This window comes from Perca flavescens, chromosome 10 (assembly GCF_004354835.1).
Source record: "Perca flavescens isolate YP-PL-M2 chromosome 10, PFLA_1.0, whole genome shotgun sequence".
NCBI classification, from domain to species: domain Eukaryota; kingdom Metazoa; phylum Chordata; class Actinopteri; order Perciformes; family Percidae; genus Perca; species Perca flavescens.
Genome location: NC_041340.1, coordinates 14,119,242 through 14,143,037, shown reverse-complemented (window position 1 = coordinate 14,143,037; position 23,796 = coordinate 14,119,242). Strand labels below are relative to the sequence as shown.

General features: G+C 40.8%; 1 long non-coding RNA gene across 1 annotated transcript in view; it reads left to right on the top strand.

The window, feature by feature from the left end:
• Window positions 1-23,796, top strand: part of LOC114562309 (uncharacterized) — a 202,891-nt gene that overhangs the window by 166,895 nt on the left and 12,200 nt on the right. Inside the window, exon 4 of the long non-coding RNA XR_003693488.1 lies at window positions 16,960-17,095. This is a non-coding gene — a long non-coding RNA (uncharacterized LOC114562309). The remainder of the gene's footprint in view (window positions 1-16,959; window positions 17,096-23,796) is intronic.

The window sequence follows — 23,796 nt, the reverse complement described above, 5'->3', positions numbered from 1 at the left end:
TTCATATATTTATAACTTCATAAGAGGTAAACAAAGGTCTAGAATCTGGGATTAACTATATGGTGATGGTGATGATGAGTGGTGCAGTTTTATATCTGCTTTAATGGATTCAATCATATTCTGTTCTCTCTATAAACCTTGTTTAAAAGGATTGCGAATAAAATTAATGACTACTATGGGCCATTATACAGTATAATGATAATCACATGTCTATTATAATATACCTGGAATCCATTAAATTTTTTTTCCAATTGGCCCTGCTGCTGAAGGTCAATTTTTCTAGACACATAGCGGGCCGGGACAAGGAACAGCTTGTGCAGAATGTTTGCAGTATTCAAAATGTTTGCCTAGTCTTGTTTGTAAGGCTGGGGATATTCAATATTATTATAAAATATTGATATTGATTTGGGGACAATGACCTAGCTAGATAGCTAGCTAGTCTTGTTGTTAAACATACTGTCAAATTATATTAACTGTTTGTCAATCTTACGCAATGTTATTTCACTTTGACTCTTGCTAGCATAATGTTAGCTTTCTGGCTCATAGCTGAGCCAAAGGGTTCTATGAGCTGAGCGGACTAGAACTATCTCCCATTGCTAGGTCCTATAAGGTTTGTCCTATTTACTGGAGTAGTGAACGTTTCTATTGCATAAGAAGCTTATGGGATGGTAATGATTGTTCCAGGAATTAGTCAAACTCTCAGGATAAGCAATAAAACCAACACATAAAACAAGCATATTAGAAGCAATTAAAAACAATAAAACCAGTAACTTTGAATTATATACTACTAATTTGCAACAGCAAATACATTGTGAGAGGAATGTAATGCTATATGAGGCTTTTGTTTTTTTCAGCATAATGAAATATGCTAAATACTGAGTCAAAAGTGTCTTGAACCATGAGATACAACTTGGTTGTATTTATATTCAACTAAAACCTTTTGTTGCCTAAAACTTAACCACAGGTGGGACTTGAGATGCAAAGCCTGGTCTCTGGTGTAGTCAGTGTACACACACCATCCACCCCAAACACTTTCCTCCAGCTTCTGTGCAGTTGACGAAAATACAGCGCTTTTTTCACTCACTTTCACGAAAGAAAGTTGCCACTGAACAGAATCTAGTCACCAATTATGTTTCCCTCAAAACATATTTGGCAAAACAAAAATGTAAGTGTATAAATGTAATTTCTCAGAGGCAAGCTTACCCTTCAACTTCACAACAGAAGTAGAACACTTGCATAAAAACAACAGCTAGCTATTCTGGAAGGCCAAAGCTGCTAATGATTCTTTTCTTTGACTATGATTTTGGAAAATTGCCAACATTATGTTTGGAAAGTGTAAAAAGTTTTTTTTTCTTGTTCACACGTTGTTTGTACATATCTGATCTGGGAGTAGCAGACGCTGAATGTGTTATGAATGTATTTGATCTTCGTGTCACAAAAGATCAAAATTGGGTCGTTACCTGCTGGTGGGCAGGCACAGCTGTGGTTTTGGGACGTAATTAGTTGTCTGTGCACTGTTTGTTCAGAGGTAAACATACTGCAAGATGGCTGCAAAGGTATCGTAGATATAAAGAGAGACTGTGTCAAATTGCCACTCCTACCAGTTGTTCCCAGTAGCCACAGGCTCAGTTTCTTAGTCGGAGAGTACAAAAAACAATTATATCAGCTACTATTTTCAAAAATTCAAACCCTTAGCACAACACTGACTTGCCAGAAAATTATTGTTTGGAGAATTAAATGAATTATGAAAGTGCAGAAAAACAATTTAGTCTTGCATATCCAGCTGCCGTTCTAATAAATCACTGCCACCCAAAAAGAACTAATTTGTGTTGTTGTACTGTGAGCATGATTGATGAGCATGCTCTGGGTTGCATTAAAGGAGACACAGTTCAGCAATGCTGCACTATATCTTTAAAAGACAAAAAAAAAAGAAAATTGTCTTTAATCTTCGACTGGCTGTTCAAATCTATTATTGATATAGATGTACCCATACTTTAATGTATGAACAGAATTCCTCCCAAGCAAAAGCCAAAAGAATTATTGTTTCTGTTGCTGTTGTTTTTGTTTAACACTACAGAAACATTTGACAAACGCTCCACCTTGAAATCATGTGTAGCAGCTGTCACTTGTGGTTGTACAGTCTGAATTTATTCCAGTCAAGCAGTGTCTGTATTGCCACCCTGCTGATTCTTCATTGTAGTTGACTACAATGAAAGCTAAACTTCTCTATTCCCTATTCATGTTTCTTCACACATGAGTGAGGGGCAGCTGCTTTTTTAAATTATACCTGCCAAGAACGCCTCCCCACCCCCCAGCTGAGATCATGTACTAATGATGCTGTGCATGGAGTGCATTAGCTTACCTTAGCTTGTGGCGTCACACCTTGATATTATGTTCTATGCTGTGATATTTTATGTAGTTAATCGGCGGATGTCCCACAGTTCTTTATGCCCATCTGTCCTTTCAATTTTCTTGGAGTGTAGAAGGTTTGTTACATACTAACAACATACAACACAAACAAATGTAGATGTTCATACAGCCTGCAAGCACAAGCTGTCTTTGAACAGGGAGAGAAAGAACCAACGGTGGCCTTATTGTTGAGTAGGGGCAGATCTGACACCACAGACATCAAATTGATATTAATATCTATGAGAAGCCTTTACCTTTTGAGTTATCGCTCTAGCGGTCAAATGCCTTCCAGGAGCGAGGCACAGCTGAGAACATGAATGTTTAACAAGACTGCTGCATAGTTCACCTCAATGCCAGCCTCCAGCTCTGAACTGAATTATTAACCACTGCACGCCTGGTCCACATTCCTACTGAGATTACATGTATATGTCTGCACTCAGCAGATAGTTGAGAAACAGCAGTTGAAGACATCAAGACATCCCTAATGCAATTACACCCTCCGCTAGAGACAATGGTGGCAGTTTCGTTTGCAAGGAACGCAAATGGAACAAAGACACACCAAGTACAGTTGGCAATACAGACACCGGCAACAGTGATTCATTATGGTTGATCATACTGATAAAAAAGAACAAAGAGGCAAATATTTACAGTATGAGTCAAACATTTCATTTATAGATCAAGTATGTCTCAGATGGTGCTTCCACCCAGAGAGACAACCAGTGACAACCATTTATTTTAAATGAGTGCTGGAAGACAAGGTGTGCAGTGACAATACAGTAGGCAGATACATCTCAGTGACTTGTCAACAGGAGAAAGTGGAGTTGAGTTCAACTTTATGCAAATGAGCAGTGTTGCAATCCAACAGCGGCCAATTGAAGGGCAGCTGTGCTCACCTTTTGTTCCTCCACTTCTTCAACTTTTTTTGACTTTAGTTCCTATCATGCCGTTCCTTTCAATTTCATATATAAGAGAGGCTCATTTTAGTCATAGCTGCTTTCCCTGAAGGATACAATGTGTTCCTGCATATTTACAGGGATGTCACTAAACAGAATAAATTATGGAGGAAGGTAATCCAGGGTCATGGGGATCCCCAGTGAGCTTTCTTAGAAGGTATTACAATTTCCTGGTGAATATATAAGCAAATAATGTTAACTAAAGTAAATAAAGCATAAATAAATGCATATTTATATTTATCAACAATGAAGTGCAACTAAATTGTGTATGGTTTTGTAATTTCTCCACAGTATGGACAGCAATGCAAACAACTGACAGGAGAAAAGGCAGTCGCAAAAGACCCCGCACCCCTTAGTTACTGTGACGATAATGTTGGCAGATTTACATGAAATGCTTAGTGATTCCTAAAACAATGGTTTCTTGATATCAGACAGAGGCAGACAAAAGCAGCTTTTCATGTCTAGCTGCTGACAACTGTTGTTTGCATTTTGAACAGTTAATTTGCAAAAACATAAAAGCCATTCTTAAAATGAAAAAATAAACACCAGTTTAACTGATGTTCCCTTGAGTGCACAATAAAAAAAAACAGGATTTTATGAAAATATATTTTAATTTTTTATATCTTATCAAAACAACCCAACACTAGTTGTGTTGATATTCCCTGGATTGCACACTGACCTTTTAAGATTTCAAGCTGATAAGAACCTTATATAAAAGAGTTTACATATGCACTTGATGGCTACATACATCATACCATGCTAATAGACTGGACTAAAGCTGCACATCCCAGGCAAAACATTTACATCCTCACTAGTTGATGATCCATGTAGAAGACAAGAAAATAATGAAATACTATCTTTAATAATGGTGATCTACATGGATAAAGGGGATTATTTCGCTGCAGTACCATGCACAGCCACCGGGACAAATTAGCTGTAAAGGCGCTGACACACCAACCCGATTATCGTCCGTCGGACAGTCTGGCGAGGTCGGTGACCCGAGTGTTTGGTGTGTTCCGTGCTGTCGTCAGTCGGAGTAGCCATCGGCGTTCATTTGGGCCAATCTGACTTGTTGAATCGGCCAGTGGGCAGTCGGACTCAATGACCAATTACCGGAAATGACGAGCGGGATGAGCGTGACGAACGCCTCTCAAAATCGGACAAAAATCTTTTAAACTGACCTTTGTCGATCTGAACTGAAGACAGATTCAGCAACTGCATGGCCTTTTTCGCGCTTAAAATGTTTTCAGAAACACATTTCGGTGAACTATTTTCCTAAAATAAAAGATCATGTTCCGAACAAGCCGCCATTATGGTCTGGCTTTGAAATTCAGGAGAAGCCAGACCCACGTGACGCATTCGTCCAATCAGCTGCCAGTTTTCATTTTTTGAGTGACATTACAGATTAGCGCTGCCTGCTGTTATAGAGACATATTACGTCTTGCGCAGTGGTGGCGTCATATCCAGCTCTTTCAATAGATCCTTGGGAGAAATTCAAAACTTGACTGACCTGCCCTGCATCGTAAATGTTGCTAAGCCATGATTGGACAATCACCATTTGGGCGAGGGGTTTAGCAAACACTTATTTGGCACATGTAATGATAAATTCTCTGCTGGTGTAGGTGTATGGTAACACTGAAGTATGTTAAAAAAAACATCACCAAAATCTACTTTTAGTAGGTAGATAAAGATTGGATTTTTCTTAATTTTTTGTCACTCTGTCCTCCTTCCTCTTCTCCCACTGACACATATATACATATATGGTTCACCCCTGAGGCCAGATGGGAAGCACACGCACGCGCACACACGAGCACGCACGCACACACACACACACCATCTGAACAGAGAAGAGCGTTGCAATCTTGAGGCGTTCATAGTTTACCTGCAGCTCCACTGTAATCGCATTAGGACTGGAATGGGGGAACCCATGCCATACATAATGAACAGAACTTGCCCCATATGTCGCCGTTATGAAGTCCAGATTAGAATGGGCAAACCAGGAGTTGACTATTGGCAGCTGCATTGAAAAACAGCTCTCTAATAGGCTGTGGATAGGAACATCCCATCCATGACTGACTCTGACAGCTATTCTGCTCTGCTTCAAAGCAACACATCCATTCTCCTCACTCCAGCAGCAGGCCTCAAAAAAGAAAAAAGACATGGATGGCAGCCATCTCAACCTCCAAACCAACCACGACACCCACCCACTTTCTCTGGTACAAAACTGTTGTCTGTTACCACTGAGAGTTACCTTTACATGGTAATTGCTTGATCTGTCCAAGTAGTGATAGTAATGAATGCAGTATGTAACCTCTGTTGGCATGGAAAAGCTTAGGTAGAGTGGCTTCTTTTGTGGAGGTTGGAGAGGGTATTGAAGTGATGTGGAATGAGAGGCCAGTGCGGTACGGTAAGAAATCAAATACACAGGCATATTGTTCATAAACCACACATGCTCTGCTTGGTACACTGCTAGAGGCACCTTGTAGTGGAGCCTGAAATACAGTTGGCTTCCCCAGGCGCTGCTGTAAGTGAGATATGTTACAAGTTGATATGTTGGCCTTCTCCATCAAATAGCAGCATATACAGTACTCCACTCACTGTACACCCATATGCTATATAGTGCCAAAAGGGATTGTGCTACTTCAGAGAGATTCACTGTAAAGAAAGATACATGCATTGCAGAATGCATGTTGTCTTCACTGTGCTGGTAATGAACAAGGACTCAAGGTTTGGGTTACAGCACTATGATAGAATGATGAGACACACTGTATTTTCTACCTTGTTCTTAGGCTTTAATAATTGGAGTAAGGGTACTGAAAAACTTCCTAGTATCATGGAAATAGCATTAACTGACCACGTAACGTAAATAAAAATATATTATCTATAGTCATTTAATTAGGTGACAATAAGACACCACAAATGTGATCAATATTTCTCAACAGCTGAATAAAGAAAAGCATCTCCAGTGACCTGTCCTATAATCTTAATGTTTCACCACACTTCCAAATTCTATTGATTTAAGAAATCAGATTTCTGCTTTATATTACCCCAGGTGAGTTTAGTAACCACCAGTAAGTGTTTAATTTGTCCACCCTGGTCTGGGATTTACCAAATATAACTCATTGCAATATTGTGACTCTGTTTGTTTCACATCATCCAATATGTTTGTGCTCATGTAATAATGTCACAAAGTAGACATTGTAGGTCCTTTAAAATTCCCAGGCTTGATACACACACAGAAATGTTGGTTTTCGTTTTAAAATTGTCTTCATATGGATGAATTTGACTAGCAGCAGCAAAAGTACACATTTTATTTTTGACAGTTAAAACAGCTATAAAACAATCTGATTTTTTTTAGTGGGACTACAGTCTTTACCCTGTCACGCGGGGAGGGGGGACAGTGGCACCCGTATTGTCCAGCTGACTCTTCGCCTACTGGTTGGTGCACCCGTGCAGTGCTGGTGGCCTAGCGTACTCCTTGCTGTCCGACAGCCTGCCCCTTTATCCTTGGTTCAGCTCCGCTGTCCTTCACACGTCTCACTGCGCGTCGTCCTGCACTCCCAAAGGGCCATCTAGACCAGCACCACCTCAGGTACTGTCCTCGGCCAGCTCCGCCATGCACGTTGTCCTGCGCACCAAATGGTGCCTCCACAGTTCGACAAGGCAGGTCGACATTGATCCAACCTGGTTGTGAATGGCCTGGTGGGGTTCCCAAAGTCTCTGCCACTTTCTCTCCAGTCTGTGCCCCTGGAACCTGTCCATCCAGGGACGCCTGAGCCAGGGGTGTCAATGATTGTCCCACACCATGGTTTGGGGCTGGAATCCACTGTATCGTCTCCTCTTTAAAGCTTGCTTCCACTCTGCAACCATATTTAGCCGCTTGTTGCAGGTTGGATCTCCTGTGGACCAGCAGGGGCTACAGTGTAGACTTCATGACAGTCCATCTTCTGCCGCCCAGCCTGTACTCCTCAGCTCTTTAGCCTGCAACAACTCAGAAATTGTCAAGTTTGGGTTTCAAAGCACCTGCCTTTGAAGCTCCTTCTTCACCCAGCCTGCAGGCTGCAGGAAGTGAAAACATGTTTTTTGATCTTCTGCAAATCCTTGATCCCTGAGAAGGACTTCCATCCCACTTTCCCCAATGTCCCAATTGCATTACATTTTTACCATCAAATTTTGGGCCAGTGGAACCCCCATATACCATGGTCACATCATGAGGCCTGCGTGCTAGCTGCTGCTTGGCTAAAATTGTCTTTATATGGATGAATTAGTAGCAGCAGCAAAAATACACATTTTATTTTTGACAGTTAAAACAGCTATAAAACAATCTGTTTTCTTTAGAGGGACTACAGTCTTTACCCTGTCCCGCGGGGAGGGGGGACAGTGGCACCCGTATTGTCCAGCTGACTCTTCGTCTACTGGTTGGTGCACCCGTGCAGTGCTGCTGGCCTAGCGTACTCCTTGCTGTCCGACAGCCTGCCCCTTTATCCTTGGTTCAGCTCCGCTGTCCTTCGCACCTCTCACTGCGCGTCGTCCTGCACTCCCAAAGGGCCATCTAGACCAGCACCACCTCAGGTACTGTCCTCGGCCAGCTCCGCCCTCCAAACCAGTCCCACTGCACGTCGTCCTGCGCACCCAATGGTGCCTCCGCAATTCCTGACCACCCACTAGCCCCACACCACCTCAGGTCTCCTCCACATCTCCATCTCATTCTCAGCCTCAGAACACATATGTAGCTCCTATCTCACCTCATTAGGAGATGCGCTACCGGTGTGTTTGGAGGGCGTCCTCGTGCCAATCCAACATCTCCCCTGATTAGGGGATGCGCCTCAGGTGTGTTGGAGGTGTCTTTAGCGTCTATGCCAGGCAAGCGAGAAAACAATCCAAAACACCACACACCACACTATATACAATAAACAATAAAACACTAGCTGCCTGGCTACACTTTGTGACAAAAACAACAAAAAGCAAGACAAATGTCCACAGTATGTTGTAAAAATAAAAGAAATATATTGACAGGAATAATCTCTCTCTGTTCTCAGACACAGCAGAGTAACGCAGCCTAAATGTCAACATGCCCTCACTTGAACTTGTGTGCAATAGGGCTAAGTATTCTCACCTGCAGGTATTAGTGCTGTTCCCTCACCTCACACTTTAGCTGTAGTCAGTTTGCTTGGTTAGGCCATAGCTCACTTTCACAGAGAAGGGGGAAAGGCTGCTCAGTCAGGTGTTTTCTGGCAAGAGAGTGGGTAAAAATCTATGCCCTGCTCAAAAGAACAGGACAAGCTCTGCATGTAAAGCCATGCATGAGAAGTTCCCAACAAACCCCTGTGCAATCCTGTAATTGCTGAGAATCTGGGTTTTGGGGCCTGTAATGGAAACTGAGAAAATGTTGAACAACTTTTTGCTAATAAGAAACACATTCTTGCATATGAGGTTACTGTTACAATGCTAAGCTAACATGTGCTTGTAGAACAAAGAAACGCAGCTACCAAAGACTAACCTAGCTCTTAATATTAATGGTATTGTCTCCTCTTCCTGCGTGATGCATTTAACATGAGAGTGAGACCTATGCTTGCCTGGATAAGTGTATACTTTCCTACCGAAGAGGGGTTGTGCTGTGCTAAAATTTCTCACCCAGCCGCTGCTCCGGAGCCAGGCTTGCTTACTTGGGTGACCACGCCGTCTTGAGCGAACTCCGCTCCAGGTCTGCTTTCAAGCGTCTTTTGGTGGCGGCACTTGGGACTCCTCGAGCCTGCTCTTAATGTTGTACTTCAGGTTTTAAAAGGTGTATTTATAAAAAGTTGGGTTGTGGGAAACCAGAAAATGTCTCTTCAATAAAAGTCTTTTCAATAAGAATCCATCTTCCAAAATGTTTATATCTCCAGCATGTGACCTGTAGCATCCGTCCGCTTGAGGCTCTCCGCCTCTGCATCTTGAATCAATTCCTCAATCAATCTCCACACACCTGCAATGGCGGAGTTAAATCAGCACCCCCTCATGTGTCTTAACCCAGTCCACTTCTCTAAAGACACTAGACTGATATAACATTACAAACAGTTGTTTTTCTAAATGTTTTTATAGGCTGAAAGGTCCCATGGCATGAAAAATTCACTTTGAGGTTTTTCAACATTAATATGAGTTCCCCCAGCCTGCCTATGGTCCCCAAGTGGCTAGAAATGGCGATAGGTGTAAACCGAGCCCTGGGTATCCTGCTCCACCTTTGAGAAAATGAAAGCTCAGATGGGCCGATCTGGAATCTCCTCCTTATGAGGTCATAAGGAGCAAGGTTACCTCCCCTTTCTCTGCTTTGCCTGCCCAAAGCATTTGGCCCGCCCATGAGAAAGAGAGAGACATCATGGTTTGCAAACAAGCGAAGCATGGCAGTTGGTCAAGGCCACACCCCCACCCTCCACCTTGCCCCCCCTCTCTCCTCCTCAATAGCATTTAAAGCTACAGACACAGAAATGATGTCATTGTGGGACTAGCTCTAGTGGCTGTAATTCTGCACCAAGACTGAATTTCAGGAAAGAGACTTCAGATACAGTATTAGGGGACCACTAAGGCCTATATAAAAGCATCCAAAGAGCACCATGTCATGGGACCTTTTAAATGAAATTTTTTATCGTGAATGACAGAATGACTAACTGTGGATTTTGTCCTCCCTCTCTCTTACATTGGAACTGTGTTAGGAGGAGATATTTTTCACGGCTAGTATGGACAGGAGGATCAATTACAGCAACAAAAACTGTATAAATGCCCATAAGGGCCTGTTGATTTAAGACAGGCATTAAAAATGTGAACCTATTCTTTTAAATACCTAGTTGATAGTTTGTTGCAAGTTTCAAAGAGTGGAAAAACAGGATTTAGTGAATAGATATTTATCTGATCAAGAAAAGAGTCAAGAATATGAATGTATTGTGATAACTTGTTAATACATTTTGCCATTGAATCAGGGAATGCTTGCATTTCAGATTTTCCTCTGACATGACAGCTTTCTGTTTTTGCTGTTGGCTGTATTTTCCATTGATAGAGTGGGCCGGTCAGGAGCATAGAGTAAAATGAGTACACGGTTCGCACAGCCGGCAGGTCACTACCCAACTGGGAGCCCTTAAATGAGTGCAACCTTTGAAAGAACTGTTGTTTGCTGAACCAAAAAAACCTGTGGTTTACAGTGGAAAAAAAGAACAAATACTTTTTCTTGTAAGCACTAAGATATCACAACCAAGATCCTGCTGCTGATATTGCCTGACAGTCTGGCAGGGTAATTTGACAAAGATTTACGCATGTATCAAACATTCATGATTTTTTTGGAGTTGTGATCTGCTTTTCAGTATGCCATTATGAAAGCACTTCTACCTCTTCAGTCTATGCCTCATTGCCTCTGTTACATCAAAATGTAGACTAAACAGAAAGGGTGAAGGGATTGAGGCATTTTCTATCAACTTCACTTGTTAAAGACGAACCCTTGACTATTATTAGAGTTTTCATGCTGTGGTTTTAATTGGGTTGCAATTAAATTCAGACCCACAAGCATTTTGCAAATAAAGTTAGGAACAGCCTAAATCAGTCCTTGGCTAAAAAAAGCAGCAAGGACACAAACGCAAACACATTCCCATGTCTTAGTTTGAAATTGTTTTTGTAGCACTGAGGACTAACAAATAGAATAATTAACCAAGTTTATTTACTATCATACAACTTTCAAGAGACATTTTACTAGATGATTGACAGTCAGGTTGAGTCAAACACAGTTGCTTACTTTAAACCCATTGACTATATGCACTTCTGACTAAATTGCTGCTAAAATACTGCAGAATTAGGTTTATATTTAATACACAACGACCTTTTATTGGCAGAAAATGTAATGGTGCTTGATTATGTTTTATAATAATAATAATGTTTAACCACTTGGTTGGAAACTTGTTACACATTCAACTTCAATTCTGACCTTGACATCCTTTCATTGGCACTAACGGCTACCATTATACATAAATCACTAAGACAGAATAGTTGCATAATGAATGTAATTTATACTGTAGTATGCAGGGTTGGTATTCTTAGGTGAGAAATCCAAAATATTATTTGTGGTTTAATTTTCTTTGTTCTTGACGTATACTAAGGTATGGCTACAATTAGCAACCAACTAATTAAATGGAATTTGTGATAAAGAAAAGTCATCTTGCAACCAGTAGTTGGTGTTGAACATTATGTTGCTAGTAGCAACACCATTCACTGCAATAATTAGAGATTTTAAATTTGTTTTCTGCTGTTGGTTTAGTGCTAACCAAGCTGGCTGCTACACTAGCTGTCTGAGGCTTAACTCGGTCTTTGCAATGTTTACTAGATTAATTACTGTGTTGCAATTAATGTCACCCTTTATTTGTGATACTTTGTTTTGTCCTGGCATGAGAGAAAATGTAACTTATTTGACAGTAAGTCTCTACTTTTGTTTTCTTGTTACTGTTATAATTATTTTCAATATTGCTGTAACGCTTGTTTACGGAGTCTCATCTTTTCTTATTGGTAATTATTATAATAGAATTTATTATAATACACAAAGTACTCAAAGACCCTTTACAATAAAACCAGTACATTGAGCACATAAAAAATGGGTGAAGCAATAAAACCAACACACAAAAACAAGCATTTTAAAAGCAGGTCAAACAGCCAAACCAGCAATAACAGTGGTTAAATTAACTATTGTAGGTGGAAGGCTAATCTTAAGAGTTGTGTTTTGATGAGTGATTTGAAGGTGTCCCAAGGCATGTACTACAAATCAAGATCAACATGCCCTGGATTGATTTCAGTTACCCGGCTTCACCTAACCTAACAACCGCGGTCCCGCATAAGCTGTGTCTCAACGGTGGTTAACAACTAGTTGGGTTTCCAGGCGTTCACATAAAAGAGGCGGTGTTTGCACAGCATGACCAATCGCAAACATCTACCAGAGACGCATATTTTACATAAGAAGAGCAAACTATAATGCTACATAAATATGAAGAACACATACACAGTTTTACAGGCAAAACGCAATCCAATCGCTGCTTCCTAAAACAGGAAGGAAAGCTGGCAAAAAAAAAATTGTGCTGGCCGATATGGAGAAAATCAAATATCACGATATTTTTGACCAAATACCTCGATATCGATTTTATAAATAATCATCAGTAATGTGGATATAATGACTTTACAATTACAACAGTCTGGTAATTTCAGAAAATGACGTAACTTTACTGTAAAGCAGCCTTTAAAACCAGGAAAAGACAACACCTATGCCATATTACGATATCCAAAATCTAAGACAATATCTAGTTTCATATCACGATATTGATATAATATGGATATATTAAATAAATGTGTGTCGGCTAAAAAAATAGCCGACACTGTAAATGCGTAAATGACAACGCTTATCAATATCACTTCCCCATCAGTCAGGCATAAGGTCTGACCATAATTACACTTGTGCTTTCCATTAACTGCCGTTGCTTTAGCCTATTATTTCAGTTGCAACCCTGGCAGTGTTAAGCGATCGTTAGAGCAAATCAGAAATATTCAGACATAATTCAAACCGATGTGCGCATTGGCAACACACGGCTCAAGAAGCTGACAAATAGCCTTTCCCTCCGCTGAAAATCTTTCATAACAATACCCATCAAGGAATGTTAACGGGGTTGTCGTTCTAACTTTTATGAGCGCACCTCTCTCTCTGCACACCAAGCTCCACCCATAGACTGTTAACAGTCTATGGCTCCACCTGAACGGTGACGCCGTTATCAATCGAGTATTGATTGGTCAGTAGGCGGTGCTTTTACACCGGTTGATCTCTAATCTCCAACATAACCTGCTCCCGAGCAGGTTAGGTGTTCAGCGTAAGTTACCACAGTGATTTAACCCGGTAACAAGTGATCCACCGTCGTGATACACAAAACCCTGGGTTGAACCTGAAGTTACCTCGTTAACGCCAAATCTTGCTTCGTAGTACAGGCCTCAGGTCAGTGTATGGGTAGAGAGTTCCAGAGGAAAGAGGCTGCGGTGGTGAAAGCTTTGTCACCCCAGGTTGGGTACTTGGTCCTGAGTGGTGGGAAGAGGAGGATTCTGTCAGAGGTACCAATACATTTCACTCATCTCGTCTCAGTTGTTCAGTGTTTTCAAACTTCAAAGGCCAACTGTTATTTGACGTGTGTTTTGCTTACTGCACAGCTGGTGCCCCTACAGTACGTACATAGTGAGAGTAGAAGGTTAGTGCTTACATTTTCTCGGTTATCCTTCCTTTTCTTTTTGCCCATTTGAAATGAATACCTGGAATACATTTTGGCACCTTCTGCATTCTATGTTGAACAGTGTAATCCATTTGCTAAACAATGTGTTGTTTAAATAATACATTAACAATTTAGCAAAACTTTGTTTTGATTACCACACTGTGAGACCATAGATGGTATTAATTTTTCTTTTGCACATTCGCCGAATATTTCACTGTTTTAGTGAATGTCTCCTAAGATGATAGGAAAAGACCGAACATTCTTAAAAAGCCGAACGAAATGCTGCCTGTTTGAGAGCAAGTCCTTTATTTCACGGTTGAGGCACCTCTTTAGATTCCAGGGCTTTGTTCACATGGTACTCAGGTCTGGTTTACTGCTTAGATCCTGGTTAGGTTGATGTTGTTGTGACTTATTACATTATTCTCAATGTGTCCAATATCTTATATCATCATTTAATTATTATTAGTTTTAGTCTAATCTTAAATGAAATTTTTTTATCGTGCGTTTTATTTTTTCATGTCTTCTAAGCTTTCTGAGGCTACAAATTTCGGTATATTTGATGTTCCTATTGTTACAGGTGTTCTTGTCTGTTGCCAGGTTAGCAGAAAAGGTACTGTTGATCTGTCTGCACCAGACTGTGATACAGTACAAATAATTGCTGATGAAAGTTTTAATCGATTTCATCATAGGTTTTGTTTTTTAAAGGTTACTATTTGTTCAGTTGTAGTCTTGTTTTATATAAAAATGTTGTTGGCTAATATTGTTGGACAGAAGTTTCATTGACTAAATTAACACCAGTGCTATGAAATGTAGCTCAAATCTATCACAGCTGGGAACAAAATGCTGTGTAACATTCAGATAACTCAAATAAAAGAGGTGTGTCAGTTGTCAGATTCACAGTCTCATTAAAGTTAGTTTTGTAGGTCTTAGCTTTGCTTTGATTTTGCTGCGGCATTCTCCTGTCCAGCCATCTCTGAATGGTTTCAAACATGTTCAAACAGTTCTATTGTTTTAAAGTGTTTAGACTGAAGTTAGACTAGACAGATACTAGATTACATATTCTATTTAATAGATTGGGGTCTATATACATGTATGAGAGTACTCTAGAATCAGATAAACCAGATTCAGTGATTTAACTCTTAAATTCTTCACTGTTATTCTTTTTTAAAAACAGATGTGAGTCTCAGGGGAGGAGAAAAAAACCCAAACAAAAAACGATCAGGTTTCACCTGCAGTGTTAGCCCAGGACAGGAAGGCCTGAGGTTGTTGAATTATGCCTGTTGAGAAAGAGGTTTTCATTGATGTGATCCTTACCTGTGTCTTTCCACTATTCAGAAAATGAGTTTATGTAGAGTAGAAATGCCCAAATACTTATTTGAAAAAAGTATGAAATAAAGGTGAATTGATGTAACTTTGTATGCATTTATCTTTGGTAATGGAAGTGAAGCGCCTCAAGCTGCAGTATTTGAGATGTCAATTAAAAGTCCTGAGTGCAAGATGACTCACCAAATCTAAATTTGCTAAGAGATAAAAAAGGAACCTGTTTTAGCACCAATGTGCACTGAGCATAATTCTTCTGTTGTTGTTTTTTGGCCCAAGCTCTATTTGTGCTATAGGTGCACAGTTTTTCATTCAATATGGTATTTAAAAGAACAACCTTAGCACATATTTTAGTTGCTGTGGTTGAGTTACTGCTGACTCTTGGCAAATCTCCACTCATGAATCAGTTTAAGCTTGAATCCATGTACTTTCAAATTAAGTTGCATGCCACCACTTTGAAAAAGTCTTTGCTTAAATCGATGCTGTAAATATGTGGGGTGCAATGGCAATTCACTGTTTTGGTGTAAGACACAGTGAGTTCATTTCAATGCATGTAATACATTTTACAGAATTACAGAACCAGGTTTTTAACTAATTATTATTATATTAGTGATTAGTCTGTCAATCATTTTCTCAATTCATCAATTAATTTTGTCTATTCATTTTTCAGGAAATAATAAAAAATACACAATTTTGCTTGCATTCGGTCCGATCAATGGTCCAAAACCAGAAGATAATCAGGTGCAATCATAGAGGGCTAAGAAAACCAACAGATATTCATCATTTTAAAAGGCTGAAACCAGTCATTTTGGGGCATTTTTCCTTTGAACATTTTTCAAACGGTTAATTGATGATTAACAGACAATTAACAACAATTTTAATAGACTAATCAGTTATTCAGCTGATGGTGTTAGCTCTACAGAACACTAGAATCATAATATCCAGATTAAGGGTTTGGGTGCTGTGCTTATTAACACGTTGAGGAATACAGTATTTTACACTGAGACTGAGAAATTGATTTGAGTTGATTTCATGTATAGCATTTAAAGAATTACCTTACCTAAATGATACTGAATATATAATATATAATACGCAACCACATTTGCAGTACAGTACCAGTAAACATTTAGGGTAGATTCATGTTAGCACTGCAATTCAGAGAGAGTCTTAAAAAGAACGTTTTTCCTAACAACTCAAAGATGCAGAGGGAGTGGGCCAGATTGTGAGCCTGACAAGTAATGCTCCATAGATTCTCAAGAGACAAAAAAACATACTATGTGAAATGCATTTGACTTTTTTCTTTATAAAGAAGGCAAACATCTGGGGGGAAGAACATCCACTCTGTGCTCTCTATGCACATCCACCCACATACAGAGTGTCTCCTTACTTTGCCGACATTGTGTGTAGTGAAAGGAAGCCTCTATTACAAATGGTTCTATTAAGTGCCCTCATTGGAGGATCTTTTAAGAAGCCTTATGGTAATGATGGCTCCCACCTTCTCGCTCGGCTCTCTCTTACTCTTGCGCGTCTTCTTAGCTCCAACCGAACCGGAGAGCACTAAAACACACTTGTCTCCTCATCTCTTTTCAACGAAAAGAAGATGATTTCTCTCTCTTATACTACCCCTTATGCATATCTTAGGCACTTTTAAAAGGGGGCCTTCAGAATTCAGCAGGGCCGTTTGGTATTCAGCCAGGCCAGCTTATGGTAGGGATGAATACAGATCAGTGCTTTTACTTGAGAATGTTTGATACATCCAAAAATCCCTCGTAGAAATGATTATGGATTCTGGGGGTATCTTGGGCCCTGTTTGAATAGGGTGAGCTGCAGGCTGATTCCACAGCTAAGAAGAACAGAGGAGATCAGCCTTCATTGTCAGGCCTGACAAGATTAAGCCGACTCGAAAAGCTGATCAAACCAAGCGCGATTCTGCGTGGTGAGGCGAGAAGTGGTGGCATAGGTGGCTGCTCTGAGGTGTAAACAGAATTCTGACATTGACAGGGACCCTTCATCTCACCCTGCAGGGCCAGACAGAGGCTGTACCCTCCCTTGCGGCACCACAACCACCTTGTGAGGAGACGCGATGACCATGAAATCCTTATCTTCCTCACATCAGCACTAGCATATATTGCTACACAGCAGCAAGGCTGCTACAGTAAAGTAAGTGGCAGTTGGATTTTATCTGTCTGCAAAGGGATGAATCAACTGGTTCGGTTTCCTTTTCTGCAGAAGTGATCATTATCTTTAACCTCATTATTCTGGTGGGCCTATATGTGTGTGTGAATATGTGAGAAATTTCCCTCACCTCACTTGCATAGCTTTTTTCCTTTTTTGCTCTGTTAATAACTGTCGCCTAGTAATGAATGTGGTTATTAAAGGAACAGCTGTACAGAATGGTATTAACATAAATCGGAATTTCTGCTGGAGCAGACAGACCCATTTAATAGCATAACAGATAAATACATCTCATTTGAAATGTCACCTCATGCACCCCTCACCCATCTTCTGTTATTCTGTTTTATGTGTGGTCTCTTATGACCAGCCATGCTAGTTGATTATAACATTAGAAGAGTTGCCTGCTCAGCAGTCAAAAGTATTACAGCCTCCACTACTGTAACGGCCATGTGTCTTCCTCTCGACGTTTTCATCTCCTATGCAAATACAGACCCAATGGAGCCAGTAATCATTCATCAGGAAACTGTCTCCAAATGGTAACTGCTTCTGTCCTGCTCATTCATTATTCATCACCGTGGACGTGTCAGGTGGCAAGAGGCTCCACTAGCACCACATACACAGTCAGCCTAATTCCACTGTTTATCTCTCTCACTCGCAGTATTGAAATAAGGGAAAAGTCCAATGCTCTGCTTATTTAGCTCTCTGCTGGGTGTCAGAAGTGAGGCTGTGTAGCTTGGTTCACTTCTCCGCACTTGGTTTTAATAAAACACCTTGCCCGCTCCTGATACTCCTGTTCATTACTGTGCTTAATGAGAAACTTCTGTATACACTACGCAGAACACACATTGAGCGCACCTTTCACAAAATAAGAGGGAAATGTGTTTAGGGGGGACTGGAGGCAGAGTTTGTTATCACGAATGTGACAGGCAATAGGACATCAGCGCCCTCATAAACAGGCCAATATACAAAGACCTTGGTGGAAACAGTCGTATCTTTAGTCTCGCTCCTGCTATCGTGTGCAGTGTTTAATTCAAATTACACAGCGGCAGCGAAAACATCAAACCAACATGTTAACCTAGCAAAGGAAGAAAAATGAGCTTCCCTCGTAGCAGCAGCACCGTGCTACTGTGTCTTTCTGGTGTCTCGTCTTGATCCCTGCAGGAATTTTCTGTCTGTGTAATAATAACCACTTCAAAGCGAATACGCTTCCCTGAATGTGTTGTGCATGCATTTAGAGGTCTATCTTCCTCTGTTATGATTTCCTGCAGCAAACTACATGTAAACACACCAAAGGCAAATGCACGCCAACCTGCTGGCTGTACTCTGTCACCATGTGAGTCAACTGTCTGGGTTTTTAGTTTGATTTGTTTTCAAGCAAGAGCCCGTTACTGTGATGGATGATTTCCACGTGCGGTATTCATCAAGGCTGTCGAGTGGGTTACTTGTCACCATTCAAATGAATGGGTAAACTATTTGTATAATGCTATGGAACTATATACTGGCAAAATTTGAATTTACTTTGCTAATGGAACACATCCAGAAATATTATATGTGTTTTGTCTTCAAGTTGGCTGATAAGCTAAATTTATGATTGTTGACTTTTGCCCTACAGCGACAACTTCAGCAGGGGATGTCATGAGTTTTTAGTTTTCAGCTGTGAAGTTTATAGAAAGGGCCAGGGTACATCCCCTCTAGTCTGTCATCATACTTAAGTGGAACATTGTCTGGGCCCTGCAGCTCCCCCAGATAAAACTGCCAGTGGTGCAATTTCCTCAAGACCCCTTAGGGCCCATAATTCTCTTTGTAGGTTGTCTGACAATTTGCTAAGCAGTTGAGTCAGGGACACAGGGAGACTGAGAAGTGCTGCAGCTTACAGAGTGTTCACAAGAGGTTCTGCAGACAATTCTGCAAGGTTACGTGAACCATTAGACTTTCAAATTTCATCTATAGCAGTGAAAAGGGAAATATCAAATCCAATTCACGGAATTTATGGCGATGAGAAGCACAGATGTGCAAACACACAGCAAGTTAATGAATTCAAATAATACAACAGGGCTTTTCTTTCAGGGAGCAAATATTTTTTAGTGGTGATCATCAAAAGGAAAGAAAATCCAACAGACGTATGTTGAGCCCGATGAAATGGAAGGCAAAAGGTGGAAAGGATTTCGAGTACCACTCTATCTAGCACTGGTGCTTTCTGGGCAACCCAGATTTAGCGCCTCACATGCGTTAATCACTCTGCCAAGTGTAAAAATTGCACCAAAGGAGGGCGTTGGCTTGAAGCTAGAATGACATACATTCAGCACGCGTGAGACGCTGTGACTGATGTACTACTGTACATAGAGGGAGCCAAGTCCTGTAATGATACATAATTTTCCCATCCACTTGTCATGTTGCAGACATGATTGTGAGGGAAGTTGTTTTTTTTGGGGGGGATGGGTGTTTTTTATCAAGCCATCTGTAATGCTGCAAAACTATCACTAAGCTGTTCACAAGGACACACTGAAAACTTATATTTATGCAAAAATCTGTTGTGCTGTCTGTAAAGAACTTTGTATTTGTTGTGAGTTGTGTGTGTGTGTGTGTGTGTGTGTGTGTGTGCGCGTGCGCATGTGTGTGTGTGTGTGTGTGTGTGTGGGGGGGGGCGCCAGGATGGCAAGAGACAGTCATAAAATTCATATTTGGTGCAATTACCCATGGAAGTGAAATCATATTTCCAATCTTTTTCACATTTTTCCCCTCACAGTAAACCATTCACGATCAACCTGTAATTGATTGTAGGAATGAAATTGCCTGCTACAATCTGGGGTAGAATTGACGAAGGGATGCCGTGGGGGAACTAAATAACAAATGAGAGGACAGGATGAAAGACAGTGCTTTAATTCACCACAGCTGATTTGATAATAAAACTCGAGCCCATTTCACAGTATAGCCAATTATGTCTTCAGTGAGTTCTGCCGTCACTGCTTGAGTTTTATTCCTCATATCCAACTCTGTGGCATATTTAAAACCAGCGTGTTGTCAACACTTATTGATGTATGGTTTTATGAAAATACTTTGACATATACAATTGTGCAAATATTACATATAATTAAACAGCAAACTATAATTGAATTAATTCCGTACATTATTATAACTTGTCAACATTTTAAAGCCCTCTCCACTTTGAAAACTTTTTTACAGCGAGCTCTCTTAACTAATTTTGCGATGCAAAACACACGAGGGCTCCAAGGTGACATGAAGTATGAGTCAATTCTTCATGTGAGGGAAGCAATTAATTAGGATGTCAAATCTAGAGAGCATCCTTGCCTTCATTTTTCTTCTTAATTGGGGAATAATTTGGAATTTGGAGAGGCGGCAGATCACATGTAATGAAGATTGACACCTGTTATTTCTCCCTGTCTCTACCACCCACAGCAGACTACGATTTATTAATGGTCGTGCCCTTCTGTAAGGTTACATCCACACGCTTCTTCTAAGCTCGCTGTGCATTCAAGGGTTGTGTCCCGATAGACAGCGACAATCGGTGGGCTGCTGGGCTCTCCCTGTTAATACACGTGCTAGAAAAAGCTAGAATGTTTTAAAGACCACGCCAAAATATTCACTCTGACACTCTAGTTCCGCTTCAGATGCCATCAAGTGGGATCTCTTGTCGTAATCAGTCCTTCACTGACCAATCAGCATTCATTAGCAGAATGCTAGCGTGTTATGGGCAACAACGACTCAACCTGTAAGAAATCCAAAGGACATAAGTACTTGTTCATTCAACTTTCGACCTATAATCCATGTTGAACTTGCAAAAACTACAATCAAATCTGAGATTTCTCAACGACAATCAGGGCGAAAGAGACACATTTAGCTGTCTAGCTCCATAGAGTCCCATTCATTTTGCACTCGCCTGCGATCACCCCCAGTGGAACTCTGGTGGAACTGCAACCAAATTCGGTACAATGGGGCTTAATAGGGAGTGAAATGGCTCTCCGTAGACCGGCTCTGTCATAGCCCATGTAACAGCTGTCTCTCCCAGAGTGATGACTTAATTTTGACTGCAACAATCCCTCTTCAAATCAATAAGGCTCATCAATGGTATTGCCCCCCTGAAACTAGTATCTGTGTTAACATATGTCAAAAGGTCAAATACGTGTGTTTCCACCTTTCACACAGCACACTGTTGCTATGATCGGCCCACCCTGAAATTAAAGCTGCCGCCTGGATGTGGAAAGAAGATTAATTGCCCTCTACAGTCTGGCTGTACTTAATCTCACATCCTTGAAGTGTGGCTATGTGAGATTAGGCTGCACTAAGCCACTGAGCGCTTGGTGTACACAAAGACAGGGACATGTCTAATTGCATGCACACATATGTAAAACAAAACACAAACAGCTATGTGTGCTGCTACCCAAACATACAGAGGTCCAACCTGAACAAACGCCCATGTAAATCAATGCTACACACACGCACGCGCATACACGCACACACACCTGCTAAACCAACCACCAAATGTCAATCTTCAATCCAGAGTAATTCACCAGAGACACCGACCCATGCTGTGTTGTCACAGGACAGAGAATCTTAATCAAACCTGAGCTCTGTCAGGCCGCTGCTCACCTTTTTTGTTCCCACAAAAACAAATTAAATGAGAGAGGGTGGGAGGTGTGTGGAGAGTTACTGGTCTGAAACAAGAGCAATGCCTCCCATCGAAAGCAGGACTAAATAATCATTGTTTGCGTGTAGCAGATTGGGCAGCTTGAAAGGGTTAAGCATGAGTGGAATAAAAACGCCGGCACACATCCGTTTCCATACTCTAATCCTCTTAGTGCCCACTCCTAATACCTTTTTATATCTTTCCTATCTTTCACTGAGGTGAAAGATCAGATTAGTTGCCAGGCTTTGACTATATCTTATTACAACCTTATCTAACACTGAGGGGTTGTGAGCTTCCAGTTTGGCGGGGGCAGCCACTTTGCTGGGCACTGGCCTTACTGCCTTTTGTCTAGAAAATGCAGAATCAAGGTTCTTGTGTTGCTGTGGTCATTGAGATTAGTCCCTAAGAGAGAATAATTTGTCCATCAGCCCCTGATTTGTTGATGTATTATTTCCACGTTTACTTGTTTGCAACGTAATGTCAGAAATCACTTCCTCTCACCGATGATGTGGCAATTTGACATGAATTTGTTTTGGTGAGTGAAGCAGGGAATGTAATCTAGATGTTGTGTGTGTGGTCGAGGAAGGTGAAAGTAAACCCAAGCCTTGCATTATGCATCTAGAGCCCACTGCGAGAAAGACTCGCCCTGAGGACCCATCATGTGGAGGCATGATGTCTATTGACTCTGACATGTATAAACCCATTTGTGCACGCACATAAACACACATATAACCCATGTAATAAGCCACACCTAGTGTACTGTAAACAAGTAGTCTGTCAACCTTAGACCTAAATTCAATTTATACACTCCCCCCAGCTGAACTAGATCTCATATGGCTAATATCGATCATTTTCTTGCAAAAGTTAATGAAACATATGAGAACACAGGAGTTGAGTCAATGAGTGTGTTCTCATGGAGGCGTCTCTGCTGCTATATAACAGAGATTGTTCACATATTCACAACTCTCCCCTGTAGACAGGACGAGCCACAGCATTGCAAAAAAGCTTGTGCAGTGAACTAATGCAACTTGTCATTCACGCCAAAAGGTTATTAGGTGCACTTTAACCTAATGAGGTCCAGCTGGAACAATGCCTAATCAGGTCACCTTTACAGAGAACTTTTAATTCACAGCTGCACAAGAGAGACCATTATCTGAGTCACTTTCCTGTTTGTTCTGTAGCACGTTGACTGTGGAATAGTAGACACAACCTTCTGCCTCCCAGTGGCTAATAACTTCATCAAGACCTTCTGCAGGAATGGTGAAATATCACACAGTAGCACATTCAGATGCAAAGTTGCAGAGCTGTTGCTACATTCATGACGTTTGGCAAATGGGAACATCATGTTGTTATGACGTAGGAGTGTTCCCATGTTACTCAAAAATGGTTACTCACTTAGCTAGTCCTGTAGTCACACCATATAAATGGTGCAGCAGCAGCCTAAAGTAGCAATTGTAATTGAATCACATATTTCTAGTTAGCCAGATATAAACAAACTGTGTAGGCTATATAGCTCCTTTTTAAATGAAACTGAATCAATTGTAATTGTGTTAATAATGGATTCTATTTACATTGAACTGCCAATGATGTTGCTTTGCAAAAGATCAGTTTGGTTGACGCTTTCTAGCAAGTAATAGATATCGCAACAGGGAGGCTGATGTGACTGTTTTTCCCTCTCAGAAGCTCAGATTTATAGTGGGTACAATATGACATTCAATTTAGTTTTCAATTCTATTTTATTATAGCCCAATATCACAAATTTGTCTCAGAGGGCTTTACAATCTGTACAGCATACCCTCCATCCTTTGACCCTATGGATAGCGCGCTGAAGGAGGTTCTGGCTACTCCACATAGCATTCGGGGATGGGAGAAAAACATGCTCTGGTTTAATGGCATTTCTTAAACCAATCATAATTGTCATGGGCGGTGCTAAACTCCACACAGACCCGCTGCAAAATAGTTGTGCAAGAGAAAACTCAGATTGAAAAGATAGTCTAGCTAGCTGTCTCAATTTACCATGCAGATCTGAGGAGCAGTTAAC